This window comes from Pogoniulus pusillus, chromosome 4 (genome assembly GCF_015220805.1).
Source record: "Pogoniulus pusillus isolate bPogPus1 chromosome 4, bPogPus1.pri, whole genome shotgun sequence".
Classification (NCBI taxonomy): Eukaryota; Metazoa; Chordata; class Aves; order Piciformes; family Lybiidae; genus Pogoniulus; species Pogoniulus pusillus.
Window position 1 is genome coordinate 4093215 of NC_087267.1, and position 18979 is coordinate 4112193.

General features: G+C 41.2%; 1 protein-coding gene and 1 long non-coding RNA gene across 20 annotated transcripts in view; both read left to right on the plus strand.

The window, feature by feature from the left end:
* The window catches only part of CADPS2 (calcium dependent secretion activator 2), a 315634-nt gene that overhangs the window by 1949 nt on the left and 294706 nt on the right, over window positions 1-18979 (plus strand). Inside the window, exon 1 of one of the 19 annotated variants that reach the window (XM_064142035.1) lies at window positions 15222-15301. The exons of the other annotated variants lie outside the window; for them this stretch is intronic. The gene's annotated coding sequence lies outside the window, so the exon portion shown is untranslated. Of the gene's footprint in view, window positions 1-15221; window positions 15302-18979 lie in introns of those variants that run through there. 19 annotated transcript variants of the gene reach the window in all.
* LOC135174658 (uncharacterized) lies at window positions 3235-16039 on the plus strand. Its single transcript, XR_010302049.1, has 2 exons — window positions 3235-3295; window positions 15182-16039. It is a non-coding gene; the product is annotated as an uncharacterized LOC135174658 (long non-coding RNA).

Below are 18979 nucleotides of genomic sequence, written 5' to 3' on the forward strand. Positions count from 1 at the left end.
TTAAGTATAGGATTGCCATATTAAAAAGGACTGCAGTGTGAATTGTTTTTATTAGTAAATGTATGAAAAGAGGTAATGATGTGCAGTGAGTACAGAAATACAACAGTTGTAGATAGAAGTTGTGAATAATGAACAATAGTGATCGGCAAAACTGACTCGATACCTGAAATGAAATGGTACTTTTGCTGTTTACTGCTTTATTGTGAAATCTGACTTTTGGTTTAAGTGCTGTATGTGTAAAGAAATTTTTGTCATGTTTAGGAATTTAACTGCAGAATGAGGATGATTTGTCTTTTGCTGATATTTTTAAATAAGACATAACACCAACAATATGTAGTCTTTCTAGAAGGTGCACTTCTCTCCAGAGGTAATGAAGTGCACATGAACACCCTTCCTTCCTATTTTACAATTTGATCTATTACCCAATGAATTACTAAATATAGGGTAACAGAACTGGTTCTGGGTTTTGAAAGTTCAGGGAAACTGCTTGGGTAGTTCAGAGTAGCTGAGAGCCGTATGAAGGAGCCCTCTTGAGCTCTTAATGCCCTCTATTCTGCACAGTGGGCCCAGGTGAGATAAAGATATGGACTGTTCCTTAATCTCTTGCTCTGTTGTTTCCCATCTGTCTTCTGTGATGTGACTGGCAGGTGACATCAAGTTGAGAGCATGTGTCGATCTGTTAGAGGGTAGGAGGGCTCTGCAGAGGGACCTGGACAGGCTGAACAGATGGGCACAATCCAATGCCATGAGTTTTAACAAGGCCAACTGCTGGGTTCTGCACTTTGGCCACAACAACCCCATGCAGCACTACAGGCTGGAAAGCAGCCAGGCAGAGAGGGATCTGGGAATGCTGGTCGACAGCAGCTGAACAAGAGCCAGCAGTGTGCCGAGGTGGCCAAGAAGGCCAACAGTATCCTGGCCTATGTCAGGAATAGTGTGACCGTCAGGACCAGGGAAGTCTTTCTGCCCCAGTGCTCAGCACTGGTCAGGCCAAACTTTGAGCACTGTATCTGGTTCTGGGCCCCTCAATTCAAGGAAGATGTTGAGATGCTGGAAGTTGGGGAGCTGGGGTTTTTCAGCCTGGAGAAGAGGAGGCTCAGGGGAGACCTTATTGTTCTCTACAACTACCTGAAAGGAGGTTGTAGCCAGATGAGGGTCTTCTCCCAGGCACCCAGTGACAGAGCAAGAGGACACAGTCTCAAGCTTGAGACAGGGGCAGATTTAGGATGGATGTTAGAAAGAAATTCTTCACAGAAAGAATGATTTGCTATTGGAATGGGCTGCCCAGGGAGGTGGTGGAGTCACCATCCCTGGAGGTGTTTAAGAGGAGGCTTAGTGCAGTGGTTTCATTAATTAGAAGGCGTTGGGTGATAGTTTGACTCTATGATCTTAGAGGTCTTTTCCAACCCGGTTAATTCTGTGATTCTGTGACTGTCCATTGTGAACTGGACTGAGATTTCTTACATATTTTATTTCACTGGAATCATTAACAAACACACTGTGTTCGTCATCAGTGGTAGGTGATCCAAAGTATGGTTTCAAACCAGAACCTATTCTGCTCTGTGGTTTCAGCTCTCAGCCCAGTCTGCCTGTCTCTGGCTGTGCACTCTTCATAATGCTTTTGCACCAGCAGTCTTTCTGATAACCTAAGAATAGTATCCACCCTGCTTGAGAGTAGAAGTAATTTGTTCTTTCTGCCAGTTCATTCGGCATATTGCTGAGCAAATATTGCAGAAGGCATCTTTAATGTGGAACATATTATCCAGTAAGGGAATGAGATGTAATCCACATATTGAATATCTTCAATTGCATTGTCAGATTGGTAAGGCAATAGTTTACAATATGGCTGGCTTCTTATGTTCTTGCTTCAGTACCAGATTGAAATGTACTATATGGTGTCTTGAAACCATCGTACTTAATGGACAGAGTTGCACTAATTAGTGTGAAGAATTTTAATTGCAAGTAGTGTTTCACTCCTCTGTTGTAATTTCTCATGCTTCTTTCTTCTTCCTAAGAAAAATGACCTCAACTCTATTCTGATAGATCACATTAAATAAATAAATTAAACCAACAAACCTTGGGGGAAAAATGAGAGCTACCATAATTCACCGGAGTCCATCCACTTTGCTAACTTGTTTTTAATGCCAAATTAATTGTAATTTAGCCCAGATTTTGCTGAAACACATCTTTCTATAATCTGGCTGCATTTCTTTTTTTCATCTGTGACGTGTAGTAGAAGTACTCTTGAACTGTTCTGAGTTAGTTACTGGCCATCTATAACATCTGGTCTCACTCTGGTCACTGATGGAATTGTGTTGGAGAAAGAAAAGTAAGGTAATATTGGACATTTTCCAGGAAAATAACTAATATGTACTTCATAACACATTTTCAATAGATGTTTATAGACATTTAGTCACGTATTTCCCAAACAGTTAGAGAAATATTAATGCATTGATGCATTACATGTTGTGCTTTATCAAGGAAAGTTTATCTGTCTGTGGTTTAAAAGAGACTTGTTTATTTCTTTGTAGTTTCCTCTTTGTAAAATGAGCCTTTTGGAACATATTTCAGCTTGTTTGTTTTTGCTGCCTTTCCACTCCTCTTCCTTTCTAGCTCAACAAAAGAAAAGAGAATAATTAACTAATCTCATTCCTCTTTTTTTCTCTCCTGAATTTCAAACCAGCAGACTGAACTTGTCAATGGAATGGGGTTTAGATGGTGAAAAGAAATGCATTCCTTCCATGGCTGTGTTCTATCAAGAGAAAGTGATGTATGTGAATGACATAGTCACTGATTAGATGATGTACCTTAGTAACTATGGTTTATGCTAATCAGTTGTACACTTCACAGAATCACAGAATGTTAGGGGCTAGAAGGGACCTTGAAAGATCATCTAGTCCAACCCTCTTGCCAGAGCAGGAACCTTTTTTTTTTCTCACAGTTCTGTTTTAGTTTAGTTTTGTTTTGTTTTTTAAATCCCACTTCTCCCCCATCTTCCTCTTTTCCTCTCCATCTGCTTCATTGTCTCCCATATTCCTCTTTTCATCTCCATCCTTTTCCTCTCTATCTCCCTTCTTTCAGCACCACCTCCTCTTTTCCACTCCACCTGCCCACACTGCATTTTCTCCTTATTTCCCCCAAACTCAGAGCACCTGGGCTCTGTTAGAGTCTCCTCCCACCCCAGGTGTGTCCAATTTGCCCTGCCTGCCCACTCCCCTTTATAATTGGCCCCAGGAAAGGCAGAAGCCTCAAGCTTGCCCGACTGGGCAGAGGGATCCTCCTCCTGGCATCACTGGTGAGTTCCTGTGGTGTGCACTGGGTGAATGGTGGAGGGGATCAAAAGGCCGGGGGGCCTGGTGGCCCCCCGGTTAGGTAGGCTGGAGAACCAATGCTCATTCTAACATCACCTGTGGGTGCTGGCTGGACCTACTTACTTAGGCTGAGCTTCTCTATGTTTAGCTGCTTCCTGCTCACTTATGATCACAGAATCACAGAATGTAGAGGTTGGAAGGGTGGTCTGGTGAGGAGTGGCTGAGGGAACTGGGGTTGTTTGGGTCAGAAGAGGCTGAGGGGACACCTTATTGCCCTCTACAACTCCCTGAAAGGAGGCTGGAGTGAGGTGGGTGTTTGTCTCTTCTCCCAAGTATCAGGTGATAGAACAAGAGGAAATGGTCTGAAATTGTCCTGGGGGAGGTTTAGGTTGGATATTAACTAAAACTTCATTGCTGCAAGAAAGAGTGGTCAGGCATCGGAACAGGTAGTAGAGTCACCACCCCTGGAGGTGTTCAAGAGAAGTGTAGACATGGCATCTTGGGATGTGGTTTAATGGCTTCAATCTTAAAGCTTTTTTTCCAACTGAAACAATTCTGTGTTTTTATGATACATGTACTTCATTTTGAGTTCTCTCCACCTTCAAAACGAGCTATAATTTTTCTTAAGTTTGTCAATCAAGCACCTTCATAAATTCTCTTGTATGTACATGTATTGTTTTGCTCAAGGAGTGTGTGCCAAAGGTATGTTTTGTATCTGAGAGTTGAAGCTCCTGGGGAAGGAAGGAAGACACCCTGAAATGCTACAGTTAGCTGACAAAAGTGATGTCCTCTCAGTGTTTATCTTCATCAGCATTTTAAAACTTAGAATTCAGATGGTAACTCAGAAACTCAAAAGTGGAGAAGTAACACTCCTGTGCTGAAGAAGAATTCATAATGCTTGAAAGTCTTTGTACATCAAACCTGATAATTCAGGTTTTGCTTTCATGGGTAGTAAGTAGTAGGAGTAATTGAGTTGACTGTTTAGAAATAGTAACTAAATTACTTTCTGAATACATGACAACACATTTTCCTTCCATTTCTTCTCTGTCTACCTGCTCATTTATGAGATCAAAACCATTTACTTCTAGTTAATTCTCAAAAGTAGCTGTGGTAATAATCAATAGTTTATTTTCATCTGAAACTCACAAGTTTGTTCCTTCCTATTTCTTGGACTTCACCTCTAAAGGATAGTTTTGAAATGGTGCATGCCTACTAAATATCAAGAAAATACTGGTTACAGGGATAGACTTAATTCTCTGGATCACACTTTTATTCTTACCATTTTTATTTTGGTTCTCCTGCTCCAAGTCTCACTTTTCATTGCTTTTGAGATAGTAGCATTTTTTTTTTACTGACTGAGCATGTTTTCAGAGAGGAAAAAGTGTCTTTTGACTTCTGAGCCTTTGTAAGATGCTGTTTTCCACTGCTAAGACAACATGGAAAGTACATCCCAAGACATTGAAACGTTAGAACTTCTAAATGTATTTCAATGGAAGAATTTAGCTATAAAATGTGTTCATCTGTTCAAAATTCTGCTAAAGAGCTTTCATGACTGACATCTTCCATCCCTATTGTCAGTGTTTTCTTTACAAATTTAAGAGTTTTTGTGAAGTGTTTCAAGTCATTTTAACTCAAGTTGATTTGCTGCTCTTTTTGTTGTGATGCCCTGAGCTGCGTATATATCACACTTTGTTGTAATGCCCTAAGATGCATGTATTTTGTTTTCAGTCAAGTATACAGTATTTTGGTAAATCCAGTCAAAGCCCATTAAGGTAGTACCCTACACAGGTCTGTACTTATTATTCACAAACAGATCATTTTACCCTAGACAGAGCACACTCTTCAGCGAGGAAGCATAGGCTGGATGTTAGGAGCAAGTTCTTCCCAGAGAGAGTGATTGGCATTGGAATGGGCTGCCCAGGGAGGTGGTGGAGGCACCGTCCCTGGGGGTCTTCAAGAAAAGCCTGGATGAGGCACTTAGTGCCATGATCTGGTTGACTGGCTAGGGCTGGGTGCTAGGTTGGACTGGATGATCTTGGAGATCCCTTCCAACCTGGTTGATTCTATGCACTAGGAAAGGAAAGGGCAACTGAGTCAACCATGGTGGAAGAAACAGAATCATAGAATTCAGCAGGTTGGAAGGGACTTTTAAAGGTTATCTAGTCCTACCCCAAGTACTGAAGTGTGATGAGAGAAGCAGAGCCTTCTCTCTTACCAGCACCACTTCAGAAATGACAGTTTTGTTTTAATCTTAAGTTCTTCTGCTGGCCTGCTAGCTCAGCCCTGATTAGTGTGTCTTGGCAAAAACCTTGTCAATGTGCAGGGTAAACGAGGCTTTGGTAAACAGCCTTTTAATAGAGTGGACATGTAGCAACAGTCTGCAAGCAGTTTACTATGCTGAAAAATTCATCAGTCTCTTCTTTTGGTTGCTTGCTTTGTTTTCCCTGCCCGTGCTTGCCTTTGAAATTGGATTAATTTAAGCTAATTATTTTTTGAGGGGACAACTTCAAATTTCTTTCTGAATGAGCGATCTCAGGTTGGTTGTCATCTGCAGTTTGACTAGTGTTATTAACTCTGTGGGAAAATAACCTGTTCAAAGTGCATGAGAAAGACTACTCAGGGTTTTTTTTTTTCTACAGGGAGCTGACCTGAAAGGAGTTTGAAGGATCAGTTGACTGTCACCATGCCTGTAGGAGCAGTATAAGGAAATTGGCTGGCAAGGCTGCCTTGCATTTCTCACCATTTGCAGGCAGTTGTTCTTGCATTATTTTTTGTGTATCTGAGCCACTGGTAATTGGTGACAGAGAAGCAGAAATAGGAAATCAGCTCCTCTCGTGCATGCAACTTTCTCTGACATCATGTAAGGAACTTATTCATTGCTGTCATGGAAGAACAAAGCTGGTGAAAATAATGATTTTTTCCCCTCTGAGCCATGCTCCTTTCCCTGTATCTGGAAAGGGGTGGTGTATACAAATATTCATTGCTGTATACTGTCTTCATCTGTAGAATACTGCCAGAGCAGAAAATACTCATTACTTGCCAGTTGACTATCCATTGAATGATTTATTTCTATAAAAGCAAATTTACCATTTTCCCCTTCTTCCTTCTCCATGCACACTTGCCTCTAGTTCATGTACATCTCTCCACCTGCGTGCTGCTTATTAGACTTATTTCTTTCTGGCTTTGTACCATTTATTTTTAATATGGAAGATCATGATCCTGAAGTTTTTTATATGTACTTTCTTGCTTTTTTTAATGTATCTCTGTGTTTTGTTCAGCTTTCCTGTTATCCTTTTTTCTTTTTTTGTGTGTAGATGTCTTCTACTTTGCTAGCTTAAAATGTTCTTGTCTCCTGCTGCTTCCATTTTATTAACACACTTGCTAGAACTGGAAAGCTAATAGCCAAGGGACAAAATTTGTTTACTGTCTATCAACTCAAGATGTATCCTTGATGTAAGATGGCATGATGTGTCTTCTTGGAGGATGCATCTAGAAGAATGGGTTAGCATGTCTTCTTGGCTGTTCTCTACTGATTGAGGGGCATATGTTGCAGTGCTAGTCCTCGTGCCTCAATTCTGGTCCTATATGTAGTTGTACTGAGCCCCAGCTTGTGTATTACACCATCTGAACTGGGTGCCAGCCTCTGAGTTTTTTTAACTTAAAGTCTTTTTTCCTGTAGTTTTTTGGGTTATTTTTTTTTGGCACAGTGGCTGAAGAGATGCCTGCTGTATTTCTTTCCAGCTTACTCTTCTTGTTCCCTGCTGATGGCTGTGGCATGCACAGGTCTGGTACTCAAACTTTTCCTTGTCTTCTAGCTATTGCCATTCGGAGTAGGAGGCAGGAAGAGAAACAGCATCTGCTGGACGCCTGTTCCTTTTGCTTAGGGCCTCTCTCCAATACTCGCTCCTGCCTAGAAATGCTGGCACCAAATCGAAAGCAGCCCAGTTATTGTGTGTTGCAGCTGATTCCTCCAGGTTTCAGAATAGCAGCTGTGAAAAGACAGTTTTCAGTTTGTTGCTGTGTGGGGGGAAACTGAGCAGCCAGAGAGGCAGAGTGTTTACATGTGGGTACCAGGATGCATCAGCTTTGCTTGTGTTTTGATGATTATTTGTGTTGAAGGCTTCTTGTTTTCTTTTGTGTAAAGTACTCTAGAAGTTGATGTTACTTGCCCAAAAGAATTTATTTATGGTTCTCATTTGTTTTGCTGTGAGAAGATAAAGCATATGGTCCTCTTTAAGTGTGTGTCAGTTTAGGAAGGTAGTTGAGTGTTTACCTGTCAGGAAGGGGAAAAGCATTAATTAACAACACTGTGACAAATGAACAGAGCTACAGTGAGTACTTCTTTAATGGCATGACCTGGAGAAGAATAACTAGGAAAAAAAGGTGATTGCACAGGAATTTTGTTTTCACCTCTTGTTTCCATTTTGCTCTCATGCATTAATTAATGATTTGTATTTCTTGTCTTGGCTATGGGGTTTTGGAAATAGAGGCCTACAGCTTTGAGTGATACAATATTCACACACAAGAAATCCTTGGGATCGTACTTTGAGTAGACTTGTTTGGGCCACAGACAAGGATGTAAAGGAGAGGTCAAAACTCACAACTGTATAAATGAGATCTCCAAAGAGATGATGTAGAGCTACAAAGGTTAGGCAAGAAGTGGAAATCCCTAATGGAGGATTTAATGGACCAAGTTAAAAGTATAGAGAAAGTGCATGTAGCTGAATTAATTTTGGATTAGAGGAACTGTTCAGCAAGGACAATGACAAAGTTAAGAGCAATGAATTTGTAGCAGAGAAGTCTACTGGTCACAAGAGTAATGGTTTTCAGAATGAAACAGACATGAAGGAAGAATGGAGGGACCTAGACAGGCTGGATGGGTGGGCAGAGGCCAATGGGATGAGATTTAACAAGGCCAAGTGCAGGTTTCCACACTTTGGCCACAACAACCCCAAGCAGCACTACAGGCTGGGGACTGAGTGGCTGGAAAGCAGCCAGGCAGAGAGGGACCTGGAGGTACTGGTAGATAGTAGGCTGAAGATGAGCCAGCAGTGTGCCCAGGTGGCCAAGAGAGCCAATGGCCTCTTCTCCCAGGCAACCAGCAATAGAACAAGGGGACACAGTCTCAAGTTGTGCTGGGGGAAGTACAGGCTGGATGTTAGGAGGAAGTTCTTCCCCGAGGGAGTGATTTGCCATTGGAATGGGCTGCCCAGGGAGGTGGTGGAGTCACCATCCCTGGAGGTGGTCAAGCAAAGACTGGATGAGGCACTTAGTGCCATGGTCTAGTCGACTTGATTGGGCTGGGTGCTAGGTTGGACTGGATGCTCTTGGAGGTCTCTTCCAACCTGGTTGATTCTATGAATACCATGGGGATAAGAATTTGTAAGAAAGATAGTGGTCTAAGAAAAGGAGATAAGGTTTAAGCTGGAAAAAAGAAAAGTAGTCACAATATCCATGTCAGTGTAATACAGAATAACAAAGACAAAGAGTTGGTGAGAAGCATCATGCTTGGAAGTTGGAGTTCATGGAAATCAGAGGTTTAGGATGTGGGAAAACTGTGGTTTTGTCATCACAGTGTCTTTGTTGTACAAAAGGTTGCAGTTGTTGTGTCTTCTGTTTTTTCTTATAGTGAATCCAAGAGTTTTCTTTTAAAAAAAAAAAAATTGAAATACCCACCTCCAGACTGTCTACACCAAATATTTATCTTGCTGGCTTTTGCTGGAGAGCATCCCCAGTTTGTGCCTATTGCTCATATGTCCTTTCATTCATTTACAAATTAAGCACTCTGAGGCCTTGTAGCAAAGTGCTGGCGGCTTTCTAATTCAAAAGTATTCTATGAACATTTCACCATTCCAACTGTTTAATGCATCAAATATGCATTAGTGTTAAAATATTTATATTGACCAAGTGTTTTATTTATTTATTTGGCATCTCTTTCTGCATAGAGCATCAGAAAAGAAAAGATAAAGTTGTTTGGTATAGATCTGATATTAAACCATCTTAGCAATCAGTTCCCCTCTGACTCTATTAAATGGCAGAGGATTTTTAAGTCTCTTACTGATGGGTAGAAGTATTCTTTAGAGATGGAAGTTAACAAACTCCATTAGACTGTTTCTCTAAATATTTTTTTCCCCAGTAACATTCAACTTGCAGAGTTGGAACACAAACCATATGAGAGGAGGCTGAGGGAGCTGGGGTTGTTTATCTTGGAGAGGAGGAGGCTCAGGGGGGATCTCATTGCTGTCTACAACTACCTGAAGGGAGGTTGTAGCCAGGTGGGGGTTGGCCTCTTCTCCCAGGCAACCAGCAACAGAACAAGGGGACACAGTCTCAAGTTGTGCCAGGGGAAGTATAGGCTGGATGCTAGGAGGAAGTTCTTGCCAGAGAGAGTGATTGGCATTGGAATGGGCTGCCCAGGGAGGTGGTGGAGGCACTGTCCCTGGAGGTGTTCAAGCAAAGCCTGGCTGAGGCACTTAGTGCCATGGTCTAGTTGACTGGCTAGGGCTGGGTGCTAGGTTGGACTGTATGATCTTGGAGGTCTCTTCCAACCTGGTTGATTCTATGATTCTGTTTGCTAGAATGGACATTTGTGGATTCAGCTACAATGACTTCAAAATGGCAGTGTGCTCAACTTGTAGTGACTTAATACCAAATGCCATATCACTTTCATGATGACCTATAACTTGTGGAGGTTTTGAGCATGGTAGCACATGGTTATGAAATAATTAGAACCATTTTAGTGGAAATATTTGGTGGTAGGAATTCTACCAATCTCATTTATATGATTTCAGGGGTTTGTTTCAGCATACTTTGGCTCCTCAAATTCATTACTTTAAAAACATCACTTGAGATTTTTAAGGCCTGCTTTTAAAGTTGTCTTTCTCTGCCATACAGGTTTTTTTACAGTTCTTAGTTTTACATAATGCTTCCAGGCCTTTTTCTGTTAGAAAATGGCTAACTATGCTTTGTGTATATAGGCCCTCAGTTTTACCACTTGAAATATCAAAAAATAAGTGTTCTATAACCATACTCTGAGCCTTATGAGACCTGGCAACCCATGGATACACTGATAGATTTTTCTTGTATGTTGCTAAAATGGAAAGAAATGTAGAATGTCACCCTTAGCTGCTTCATGTGCTGATCAGTCACCTGCTAGTATCCCAGTTTGTGACTATTTTTGTGCGTGGCTCTAATTCAGACACTGTCTGTAGGATGGTGAGCACCTTCTGGGACTGCTGTTACAGTTAGATGAAGATTTGTTTGGCCCCTTATTGCTCCCACCTCTCAAAGGCAGGGGTGTGGAATTTTTAAGACTTCTTTTTTTGCAAGGAAGAGCAGTGATACACTGTGAACAGGGGTGGGTATTTATAATAATAGGTGGTCCTTCCTTGGCTCTTCCTCAAAGCTGCCTTTGAGCAACTGTATTACAACAGTCTTTCTGCTACCTAAATGCAATTTACTGTCTGCAGATGGAAAGCATGATGTAAGGAAGAATGTATTTGAAATGGTAACAAGATTATCCAGATATTCACTAAGCCACTAGCTGTTTTATGTGTTCTGGATATTACAATTCAAATAGATTATTAACACATTAATTTGATAACTGTAGTTGTTAGTGAGAACTCAGTCTGGTATGTGCTTCAAGAGGTCGCAGAGATGTGATAAAATCAGTAAACTGGTTAAAGCCTCCATGCATGACCCTCTTGCTGTGTTACAGATTGTATCTGTTTCAAGTGCACTTGATTATGCAGAGGAGCACACAAGGGAAGGGGACTGTGCAGGCTGCCGGAGTTCTTCCCCTATTTGTCAAAATCTACTTCGAATCCTAACTGCTGTATTTTACTACTCCATCCTTGATAGCACTGGGCTCATGTGCTGTGGTCATGGCTACTGTCCAGTAGCTTCAGAAGTAGGATCTAAAATAATTGAGGCTCTTCTAATAAGGAAAGACATCTCCAAAGGCAGCACACTTAATTACTGACAACATCATCATCTGCAACACCATTTTAGCTTGGATCACCATTCTAGTGGTGCCGTGTGCAGGGTTCTAGTGGTGCCGTGTGCAGGGTTCTAGTGGTGCCGTGTGCAGGGTTCTAGTGGTGCCGTGTGCAGGGTTCTAGTGGTGCCGTGTGCAGGGTTCTAGTGGTGCCGTGTGCAGGGTTCTAGTGGTGCCGTGTGCAGGGTTCTAGTGGTGCCGTGTGCAGGGTTCTAGTGGTGCCGTGTGCAGGGTTCTAGTGGTGCCGTGTGCAGGGTTCTAGTGGTGCCGTGTGCAGGGTTCTAGTGGTGCCGTGTGCAGGGTTCTAGTGGTGCCGTGTGCAGGGTTCTAGTGGTGCCGTGTGCAGGGTTCTAGTGGTGCCGTGTGCAGGGTTCTAGTGGTGCCGTGTGCAGGGTTCTAGTGGTGCCGTGTGCAGGGTTCTAGTGGTGCCGTGTGCAGGGTTCTAGTGGTGCCGTGTGCAGGGTTCTAATTTGGACTGCATGAATTTGACTGTGTTTGGTTAAAGGTAGACCAGCAAGTTGCGTTCCAGGATCAGACTAAGTCTGTGCAACTGGATTGAGGTAAAGCCTCCTGAAATACATTTAGAGTGGCTATTAGGTCCTCAGCATGAACTGTTTCATAATGTAGATGCATTTTTTATGGTGTCACACTGCTTGCTAGTGTAGATGTAACTTCTGAGAGATTTAAAATCCATGGCTAACAGAAAGTCAAGAGAGAGAGATGGAACCTAAATGAGATAAGTAACACAACAGGGCAGTCTCCTTTCTGAGCCAGTAAAACAGGAGAGAATATGCAATGCAAACATAAAAACAGAGGAAAGAACAAAGTAACAGAGTTGCTATGTCTGAAGTTAATTAGGGGAAGCAAACTGCCCCTAATTACTGAAAGTGTGGAATCCTCAGCAAAGCTGCCTTGTATACTAATTAAAAGAACTTATTATAAGTAATAGAATGCATAATTAATGACTGAGAAATCATTTTCAGGAGTATCTCCAGACAGCAAAAAGGTGCCCTTGGAAAATACTGTGACACTCTGAATCATCCACTGAATCTAATCTCTCAGATAGACCTGAAGTGATTTGTAAGAGGTGGCTGTAGCTCTGCTCTGTAGTGCTGAGTTAGAGATTAGTGGGGGCAGAATGACAAGTGAAATAAGAATAGTATTTCCATTTTAATATCAAATCCTCTCTTGATTTTTGTTTTATGTATGACTTCAATAAAAAAATGCTCACAAAATATGCTGACATCCTGTATTTTGGTTTAATAGTTGTCTTGGTGATAATATGTTGCTCCTACAGTTGAATAAGTTCTCTAATACTTGGAGAGGGTCTTTGGGTGGCATCCTCTCTGTGTTGATTAGTAGCATGTGCATGTGTTGGCTGTCATGTGTACAGGCCACTGAATGGACTGTGATTTTATGAAAATAAATACCAATCTGAAAATTACAGAACAAAATTGGAGAGTTTCAAGATACATCCTCCCCAGGAAAAAAAACCAGTTCAGTTATTGAGGTGATTTTATCCTAATCAGTTCTTTAAAGGGGTTAGTCAGAGGTTAAGTTTTATCCAGGCACCTGTTTGGGTGTTCCTGCCTAATGGGCTCTCCTTAATTTGTGAATTTGAGATGTTTTAAATAGCCTTGGTCCTCAATTACTTTGACATGTTTGTAGAAACAGATTTGGAATAAGAAAGTTATAAATTCTTGAAAGCACTGAACCTAAGTTTAATTTTCTATACTGCTTTTAAATGTCTACTGGGGGCCAAGATGGGAGGCTGGATGTGCCTTCAAGTGCTGGGATATACACGAGGGCAGCCAAGAGGCTTTGTGACCAACCCACAGCTGTCTGATATCCCTCCAGGCAGACATTATGCATCTTTTTTGCTGGTAAGTCTGTGATCGTTGTAGTGAGCCCCACTTCATGTGGGATTTATGCTCGTAGTGGGAGCAGACCCAGACCTCCGTAGTGTCTTGTACATGTTCTCGTGCTTCAGCAAACTGATCAGTGTCTCTGTGATGCCTTAAGGCTGTGTGCTGTCAGGTTGTGTTTTAACTTTGAATCTATTGATATACTGGAGAAGGGGAAGCAATCAGTATCACAGTATCACCAAGGTTGGAAGAGACCTCACAGATCATCAAGTCCAACCCTTTACCACAGAGCTCAAGGCCAGACCATGGCACCAAGTGCCACGTCCAATCTTGCCTTGAACAGCCCCAGGGACGGCGACTCCACCACCTCCCCGGGCAGCCCATTCCAGTGTCCAATGACTCTCTCAGTGAAGAACTTTCTCCTCACCTCCAGCCTAAATTTCCCCTGGCACAGCCTGAGGCTGTGTCCTCTTGTTCTGGTGCTGGCCACCTGAGAGAAGAGAGCAACCTCCTCCTGGCCACAACCTCCCCTCAGGTAGTTGTAGACAGCGATAAGGTCTCCCCTGAGCCTCCTCTTTTCCAGGCTAAGCAATCCCAGCTGAGACCACAACTGAGGCAGGGGTGTCCTGCTAGTGGTGGCATATCCCTGTTTCCCTGCACACTCTGGCTCTGCCAAATTCTCTATGGGATATGAACTGGATATGTATGGATATATATAAAAGGAGGGAGAGAATGTGTGCACACGCGTGGGAGAGGTGGGGGGAGGAAGAGCTATGGATACTAATATGAGGGTGGTAGAATTTGTGCTCTCTATCATTTTATGATGTAATTTGTTACACGGTGAGCACGAAATACTGAATACATGTCACTTAGTGCTGCTACTTTGGCAAGTATCTTTTTCTGTTTGTTGTGAAAGTTGTAAATTGCCAGTTTCCATCTTCCCAAACCAACAAACCAAGCACCTGAAACCTTGCCTTGGCTCAATTTGGTAGCTATGACATGGAAAATGAAACTTCTAAACCTATGATAAGGAGGCAAAGATGTTCCTATGGCTTCTTTTAACAGTAGACATTTTGTTTTTTATTAATACTGACTTTTCAGAATTGATCTGATTCCTTAGGGCTAACTCAGAGTGTGTCCTGTTGACATCTTTATACCGAGTTTCTACTTTGGTATTTCTGCTCTTTAAGTCTTAAAGGTATAAGACTGAAATATCTGATTTGGTTTTGTATTTGACAATGGATTTACACCTTGGCTGCAGACACTTGCTCTGGATTGGAACAGCATATGTGTTACCAGTGTGAAGGATAATTTATTTTCCCAATGTAATTCAATTTGTACTTTTTGCCCAGGGTGGAAAAATAATTAGTTGCAACAGGCAAACAACTGTCTTCATGGTGTGGTTAAAAAAAAAAAAAAGGATAAACACAAAACAGGCAAAAAAAATACCTCTCTGCTCTGTACAACTGTGCAGATGCTCTTACATTTTTGTCATTCTGACTTCAGTGAGCTAAAGAGCAAATAGTACATCTTGTCATAAGCTACTCTTTAGGGAAAAATAAGTTGCCTATTTTATTTTTACCAGTGTTGTTAGAGTGAAGCAGCTTCTTCAAGTCAGTGATCAGAGTCACGCTGCCTTAGTGCCAATAAGACAAATGACATTTAACAAGGCCAAGAATGGCAGTATTTTAATTTGCAAATAGAACTCTCCAGAACTTTGCAGCAACTTTTCTGGAGGCCTTCTGTTACTCCTTTAATTCTTACCTACATGATTTTATGGAATTTTTTATTCCCCTTTGTGGTGTTATCTCAACTGTTGTCCACACAAGGTCCACAGAATTCTTCTTCCCAGAAAGCAAGAATAAAAAGCAAATGGATTATGTGATTTTATAGTATTTTTAAATAATTTTGGCAATTTTATGGCCTTGTGTGACTAATCCTTCCCATTTGGGATCAGTTCTTGACTCTTTACCCCAATTCTAACATTATTTTTGTATCTTTTTCCTGAGGAATCTGTGCTTCACCGAATATAGAGACCTCCTGCCATCCTTTGGGAACAGGCTTCTTTAGGTGATACTGGACAACTTTTGGACTCCTGTTCTAAGGAACCTCCATGCAGCCTCATTCAGGTCTCTCAACAATTCAGTCCAAATTCCTGAATTAACTAACCTCTTCTTAATTCCTTGTCATAGACAATAAATTGTCAGATCTCATTTTCTAGGCTAAAAAGTCTTTCTGACAATATAAAAACTGCTGACACTAGATTCATGTTCAATAACCATCCATATGAGCAACCTCTCAAAATAATTAAGTGCTGCAGTGATAAAGAACAAAGACCATTCAGTAGTGTAATTAATTTGCTGCATTCAGTTGCAGCATTCCTGCATGCCTTCCTTCTAATACATTCTTAGCCTAACAGCTATCACAAGTCCTGAGTTCCAGGTTGTCCAATACCCTTCTGAAAGGGCTGATTCTGGCATTCTGCCCCAGTCACATTTGGAATGCTGCAGAGCACAGCTTAACAAACATCTGTTGGGCCAAGCTTTTTTGTTGACCATGGGTGGCTAACTGGTTAGAACATCCTGATTCCTTTACCAAGTATGTCTAGCCTTGTGATTTTTTACTGTGCATGTAACTTGAATGCTTGTAGCAGACAGCATGTCTAACAGTGCAGTTATGTTCCAGCATTTGGAGTTAATTCTCCCCTCTAAGATATTTTCCAGCATATTTGAGCCAGAGTTTTTGTTTTCAAGCCCACTGTCATATATATGTGTGTGTGTGTGTGTTTTCTGGGTGACTAAAGACTTGTATGCTTCTTTCCTACCTTATGTTGACAACAGAACTTTGAATAGAGCACTACAAGTGACTTTGGGTCTACCTCATCTTTTACCCTGCCAATTCAAGCATTTCCCAGCTTTGGAAAATTGTAAGGAGCCAAGGCCTGTCTGCCATACACCTACTCAGCACTTTTAAGTAATTACAGTTTTTGGAAAAGCTGGTAGAAATAACATACTGTGAATTATTTTGAGGGGAGGTCGTTGTTTCTGTGCTGCTTAGGATCAGTGTTCATGCTTGGGTTAGAGACAGTGAATCACTTAGAAGCTTTGTTTCTTGTTCCTGTGAGTTTTATCTGCATGGACTTAAGTAAACTTCATTCAGCACAATTTTCTTCCACTTCTCACACTTCTCAACTGTATTGGATTTTACAGAACAGCATGTGTCTTTTCTTTTTCTGCAGGATTGTGTTGTGTAGTCCTTTGCAGCAGAGGGAAGAAAAGATTTAGAAAGGAGAGAAGAGGCATCTTAGAGGCATCTTGTCAAATTAACTTGATAGTCTTGGTAAAAGTGTAGAACTGGGAGCTGGAGGGAGGAGTAAACTCAATCTCTCCCTCCAAAAGCTCTGATTTCTGTATGCTCAGTCCTTCATTATTATGCTCTCTGCACAAAAGATGGAGGATTGATAAGTACTGGTCACCTTGCAAACAATAGAGGTATTGAAAGTTGGGATTTTTTAGTCTCATTTGGAAAGGAAATTGCATCTTCAGCATAGCAGATACATACACTTAGTAGATGTGTGCCCCCAACAATTCACTGTGCAATAGCTATGTAAGAGTGTCAGCTGTGTTCCTCTGGCATTTCCTGATCAACATCTCTTTTTTTTTTTTTTTTCCCCCTCTCATAGTGGGAGAGGAATTCTGTTGTGCTGCTTTTAGTTAGATACATGAATTATCAGCACAAAATCTTATGCAGCTTTTGCAGGATAAAATATAAGAATTTGATGTAGACTGAACATCTGAAGATCTGTCACCCAGCCCCTCTTAGTGACCTGAGTGGGAAGAGAACTCATAAGTGACAAGGTTAGTCCAATTTCTTTCCCCAAAAGTGATGTTTTACTGTTAGAAAAATTTGCTTTAAAGCAAATCAAACAAACAAAAAAAACCCACCACAAACCAAACCAACACCAAAACCACAAACCTCAACCTCTGGATTATGCAGTGTTGTGGGGAGATTAAAAATGCAGGTTTTCACCTCCTATTAGTCTTAGCAAGACTTTGATGTCATTTCAGACACTGATAGGTTGACTGAGTACCTTACTCAAGTTAACTCATTAGAGGTTTAAAAGACATCTGAAAACACTGCATTATATTCCTACATTTTACTGCTCCATTCATAAGCAGAGAGTGACTGTTGGCTGTCTCCTAAGCTTGTTGTAAGACCACCTGCAAAGAACTTAGTGTGTGAGTTTATTCCAGAGTAAGGTCATTGGTTTCATTGTGTGTGAGTTTATTCCAGAGTAAGGTCATTGGTTTCATTGTGTGTTGAGTTTATTCCAGAGTAAGGTCATTGGTTTTATTGTGTGTGAGTTTATTCCAGAGTAAGGTCATTGGTTTTATTGTGTGTGAGTTTATTCCAGAGTAAGGTCATTGGTTTCATTGTGTGTGAGTTTATTCCAGAGTAAGGTCATTGGTTTCATTGTGTGTGAGTTTATTCCAGAGTAAGGTCATTGGTTTCATTGTGTGTGAGTTTATTCCAGAGTAAGGTCATTGGTTTCATTGTGTGTTGAGTTTATTCCAGAGTAAGGTCATTGGTTTTATTGTGTGTGAGTTTATTCCAGAGTAAGGTCATTGGTGTCATTGTGTGTGAGTTTATTCCAGAGTAAGGTCATTGGTGTCATTGTGTGGTGAGTTTATTCCAGAGTAAGGTCATTGGTTTTATTGTGTGTGAGTTTATTCCAGAGTAAGGTCATTGGTTTCATTGTGTGTGAGTTTATTCCAGAGTAAGGTCATTGGTTTTATTGTGTGTGAGTTTATTCCAGAGTAAGGTCATTGGTTTTATTGTGTGTGAGTTTATTCCAGAGTAAGGTCATTGGTTTCATTGTGTGGTGAGTTTATTCCAGAGTAAGGTCATTGGTTTTATTGTGTGGTGAGTTTATTCCAGAGTAAGGTCATTGGTTTTATTGTGTGTGAGTTTATTCCAGAGTAAGGTCATTGGTTTTATTGTGTGTGAGTTTATTCCAGAGTAAGGTCATTGGTTTTATTGTGTGTGAGTTTATTCCAGAGTAAGGTCATTGGTTTTATTGTGTGGTGAGTTTATTCCAGAGTAAGGTCATTGGTTTTATTGTGTGTGAGTTTATTCCAGAGTAAGGTCATTGGTTTTATTGTGTGTGAGTTTATTCCAGAGTAAGGTCATTGGTTTTATTGTGTGGTGAGTTTATTCCAGAGTAAGGTCATTGGTTTCATTGTGTGTGAGTTTATTCCAGAGTAAGGTCCTTGGTGTCATTGTGTGTGAGTTTATTCCAGAGTAAGGTCCTTGGTTTTAGTGTGTGAGTTTATTCCAGAGTAAGGTCATTGGTTTTAGTGTGTGAGTTTATTCCAGAGTAAGGTCCTTGGTTTTAGTGTGTGAGTTTATTCCAGAGTAAGGTCATTGGTTTTATTGTGTGTGAGTTTATTCCAGAGTAAGGTCATTGGTTTTATTGTGTGTGAGTTTATTCCAGAGTAAGGTCATTGGTTTTATTGTGTGTGAATTTAAATGGAAGACCCGAGAACAGAAAATAAACCTTTAACATAAACTGTAGCCAGTTAGTGGGTTCTTGCTGGGTTGAAACAGTTACTATGCTGTTCAGAGGAGAAAGCCCTGGCTTCCCCTGCTGTTTAAATATGGAAGGAGAGACACTGTCATGCACTCACACACCCTGGAGAGAGTAGTTAATTGTTTTTTCTTGGCCATACGCTGGAGATGAACAGGGCATGTTCACAGGGCAGTGGGGCATGCTAACCTACCAATTTGGGATTTTGTTCTTGCTCCTT